The 4947-nt window shown below is 35.2% G+C and overlaps 1 pseudogene; it reads left to right on the top strand.

Annotated features, from left to right (window-relative positions):
* Nucleotides 1–484: 484 nt before the first annotated feature.
* On the top strand, nucleotides 485–576 carry LOC119038507 (uncharacterized; annotated as a pseudogene).
* Nucleotides 577–4947: the final 4371 nt, after the last annotated feature.

Raw genomic sequence — 4947 nt, 5'->3', positions numbered from 1 at the left:
TATTTCATAGTATTTTATTACAACCCTTTGTATTTCTGTGGTGATGGTTGTTACTTCCGCTCTTTCATTTCTGATTTTAATTTATTTGGTCCTCTCTCTTTTTGTCTTGGTGAGTCTGGTTAAATATTCATCCTTTTCTTCCCAAAGGGCCATCTCCTGAATTCATTGATCTTTTGAATAGCTTTACTTTTTTAGTCTTCATATAATTTATTTCTTCTCTGATATTGATTGATTCCTTTCTTTTAGTCACTCTGGGCTTTGTGGTTGTTTTCCTAGTTCTCTTAGGTTAGAGCTAGATTATTTATTTGAGATTTTTCTATCTTCTTTAGGTAGGCCTGTAATACTATGAACTCCTCTCTCAGGACTGCTTCCATTGTGTTTCATAAGTTTTGAATTATTATGTGGTCATTTTAACTTGTTTCCAGGTATTTTTTTATTTCCTGATCTAATTGTTGACCCATTCATTATTTAAATATGCTATTTTATCACTTCTTGGCCTTTTGGCTAAGATCAAGTGTAGTATCTGTTCTTATCAGTTTAATATATGCTATTTAGCCTCTATATACATAAATGTTTTTGTGTGTTTTTATTGAAATTGATTTCTAGTTTCAAGCCATTGTGATCTGAGAAAATATTTGATATTATTTTAATTTTCTTGAATTTGTTAAAATTTAATTTGTGTGCTATCATGTGGTCTATCTTTAAGAGGGATCATTCTTAAAGTGCACTTGACAAGAATATGTATTATGTTGTTTTGTGATTAAAATGGATCTATTAAATTAATTTTATTTAGTATGCTATTCAGGTAATTGTTCTTTTTTTTGGTTATTTTTTTGTCTGGAAGATGTATCCATTGGTCATAGTTGGGAGTTAAACTCCCCTACAATGACTGTATTGTGGTTGATGTCTTCCTTAAAGTCCTCCTAAAATTTCTTTATATATTTAGGTACTCACATATTGGGTGCATGTATGTTTACAAGGGCAATATCCTCTTGTTGGATTGATCCCTTTAGTATTATGTAGTGACATTCTTTGTCTCTTGTTATGGCCTTAGTTTGGAAGTCTGTTTTGTTAGATAGGAGCATTGCTAACTTAGCTTTTTTAAAAAAAAATTTCTGTTTGCATGAAATATTTTTCCATCCTTTCAATTTTGGTCATTGTAATCTTTTTTTCTGAGGTGGATTTTTTGAGACCACATATGCATGGGTCATGTGTTGTTATCCATTCAACAATCCTATATCTTTTGATTAGAGCATTTAATACCTTTACTTTGAAGGTTATTATCAATGAATAGGTACTTAATCGTTACTGTTTTTCTTTGCACATATGTTCCTCTCCTTATATGTTTTTTTTATTTATTTATTTTTTGAGAGAGGGGAAGGGAAGGAGAAAGAGTAGGAGAGAAATATCAATGTATGGTTGCCTTTCATGCGTGCCCCATTGGGAACTGGCCTGTAACCCAGGCATGTGCCATGACTGAGAATCGAACTGTGATACTTGTTTTTTTTCTTCTTAAAGCAGTTCCTTTAGCACCACTTGTAATGCCAGTTTGGTGGAAATATTCTCTTTAGCTTTTCATTCCCCTGGGAAGCTCTTCATTTCATTTGAATTTAATTTATTTATTTCATTCTTTTTAAGTATATTTTATTGGTTATGCTATTACAGTTATCCTATTTCTCTCCTTTTATACTCCTCATCCCTGCACTCCCTCTTGCACCAACCTTCCCTCAACTTAGTTCATGTCCATGTGGCATACATATACATTCTTTGGCTTCTCCACTTCCCATACTATTCTGAATCTCCCCCATCTATTTTGTACCTACCATTTATGCTTCTTATTCTCTGTACCTTTTATTTCACTCTTCCCTCTCCCCATCCCCACTGATAACCCTCCATATGATCACCATTTCTGTGATTATGTTCCTGTTCTAGTTGTTTGCTTAGTTAGTTTTTATTTCTGTTTTTTGTTTTCTAGGTTCAATTGTTAACAGTTTTCAGTTTGTTGTCATTTTACTGTTCATATTTTTATCATCTTCTTTTTCTTAGATAAATCCCTAGAACATTTTGTATAATATGGACTTGGTGATGATGAACTCCTTTAACTTGATTTTATTTGGGAAACACTTTATCTTCTCTGCTATTCTAAATGATAGCTTTGCTGGATAGAGTAATCTTAGATGTATGTCCTTACCTTTCATGACTTTGAATACTTCTTTCCAGCATCTTATTCCCTGCAAAGTTTCTTTTGAGAAGTTGGTTAATAGCCTTAAGGGGACTCTTTTGTATGTAATTGTCTTCTTTTCTCTTTCTGCTTTTAAGATTATTTCCTTATCTTTAACTTTGAGTAATGTAATTATGATGTGTCTTGGTGTGTGCTTCCATGGGTCCAACTTCTTTGGGGCTCTCTGAGTTTCCTGGACTTCCTGAAAGTTTATTTCCTTTACCAAATTATAGAATTTCTCCTTAATTATTTTTTTCAAATAAGTTTTCAATTTCTTGCTCTTCCTCTTCTCCTTCTAGCACCCCTATGACTGTTGTAATAGTCAGATGTTAAGATATTGGAACACTTAAAGTTGTCCTGGAAGCTTCTGGGCCTCTCTTCATTGTTCTGAATTGTCGTTTCTTCATTCTGTTCTGATTAAATGTTTATTTCTTTCTTCTGCTCCAAATTGTTGATTTGAGTCCCAGTTTCTTGCCCTTCACTGTCAGTTCCCTGTCTATTTTCCTTTATTTCACTTTGCATAGCCTTCACTTCTCCTATTTTTGTGGCAAAACTCAACCATTTCTGTGAGTATAATGATTACCAGTGTTTTGAACTGTGCATCTCCTAGATCGGCTATCTCTTCATTGCTGAGTTCTGTTTTTGGCACTTTGATCTGTTCTTTCATTTGGGCCATGTATTTTTATCTCAGTGTGACTGTTACACAGTAAGGGACAGAGCCTTAGGTATTTGCCAGCATGGGGCAACCCACATTGTTGCTGTGTTGTGGTGCTATACATGGGAGGGGAGTCCTAGAAGGAACAGTGCTGCTTGTTCAGCTCTCAGCCAGCTTTCAGTCACTTTCTCTACTATCCACAAGCAAATTGGGCCCTTATGGTTTTGATTCCTAGGTAAGTGGGTTTGTGTACATTCTAGGACCCTCTGAGCCTCTCAAATGAATTCCCTTGTGAGGCTGGGAGTTTCTCCCACTACCACAACACCTGCAGGTTTTTACAATCAGAGGTTTTGAGACTTTATTTCCCTGCACTGGAACCCTGGCTTGCTAGGTCTGTCTTGCTCCCCAGTTGTTCCTCCCTGTTATCCACATGCATATGTGAGACTACCCAGTCCACCAGCTGCTACCTTGCCTCTGCCCCAGTTCCTAGCCTCTGCACCTCCTACCAGTCAGTATGAATGTTTCTTCTTTAACTCCTCGGTTGTTGGACTTCTATTCAGTTTGATTTTATGGCAGTTCTGGTTAATTTTTGTTCTTAAATTGAAGTTGTTGTCCTTCTTTTGGTTGTGCACTGCAGCAAAGTATATCTACCTATGCCTCCATCATGGCCTGAAGTCCCATACTTATTCACCTTGCATTTTAAGTGAACACCTTACTGGATAGTGTAGTGTTGGTGGCAGGCCCTTGCTTTTCATTACTTTGAATACTTAATGCAATTTCTTCTGGCCTGTAGTGTTTCTGTTGAGAAATCAGCTGACAGCCTTCTTGGAGCTACTTTGTAGGTAACTAACTTCTTTTTTCTGCTGCCTTTACTTTTCTCTCTTTTTCCTTAAACTTCGCCATTTTGGTTGTGATGTGTCTCGGTGTGGGTCTCTTTGGATTCACCTTGATTGAGACTGTCAATCTGTGCTTATTGAACTTGTGTGAGTGAGTTTTTCCTTCATCAGGTTAGGGAATATTTCTGTCATTATATCTTCAAACTGGTATTCTATCCCTTGCTCTCTTTCTTCTACTTCTGGGATCCCTATGATGTGAGTACAGTTACTTTTCATATTGTACCACAGTTCCCATAAACTATTCTCATTCTTCTTAAGTGAGAAGAAGAATGTTTTTGTTTTTGTTTTTATTACTCCTTCTGGTTTTTTGTTTCCTACTTTGTCTTCCAATTTGGTGATTTGATCCTCTGCTTCATCTAGCCTGGCTTTAATACTTTTTAGTGTATTCTTTATATCAGATATTGCATTCTTTATTTCCACTTGGTCGTTGTTCAAAGATTCTATGTCCTTTTTCATGCTGATGCAGTTGCCACCAAGTGTCCTGTATTTATTACTCAATTCCTTGAGAATTCTTATAACCGTACTCTGTCTGAGAATTTACTGGTCTCAACTTTATTTAGCTGTTTTACAGGTGCTGGCAGTAGAAAACAAAACAGCATAAAAAAAAACTAAACCAGAACAAGCAAAAAAAAAAAACCAATAACAATAGCAAAATCAACAACAAAAGAACAAAGAATAATAAAGATGGATAGAGAAGTAGAATAGTAAAAATTGGAGACAAAAGAAAAAAAAGATTGAGATCAAAGGAACAAAAAATGACCATGAGAGGAGAAAAGGTAGAGAACTAATCTGAGTAATGATTAAAAGGAGGAAAATGGGAGAAAAGGACAAAGAAAAAGATATAATAACAAAAATAATAAAAGGAATAAAGAAGGGAAAATGGTGTAAGAAAATGTAAGAGTAAAATAAGATATATGAAAAATAGAGCAACAAAAGTAGAAGAAAAATAAAAATAATAAAAACCCTACGAAAAATACCAAAACTAATGAAAAAAATCAAAGTGGAATTGTTTTCTCAGGAGAGTTTAATGCTTGCCTGCTGACTCTTCTTTTGGATGCAGTTTTGATGTTGTCTGAAGCTGGTGTAAGCCAATGTATGGTCCTGTACCCATCTAACCATCAATTTCCTGTTCAAAGTTCCAAGTGATTTACAGTTTGTGGCTTTTTCCTCTGAGC

Source organism: Artibeus jamaicensis, unplaced genomic scaffold, assembly GCF_021234435.1.
Source record: "Artibeus jamaicensis isolate MK-2021 breed Jamaican fruit bat unplaced genomic scaffold, CSHL_Jam_final contig_559, whole genome shotgun sequence".
Lineage (NCBI taxonomy): Eukaryota > Metazoa > Chordata > Mammalia > Chiroptera > Phyllostomidae > Artibeus > Artibeus jamaicensis.
This window is presented reverse-complemented; position numbering and strand designations above follow the sequence as displayed.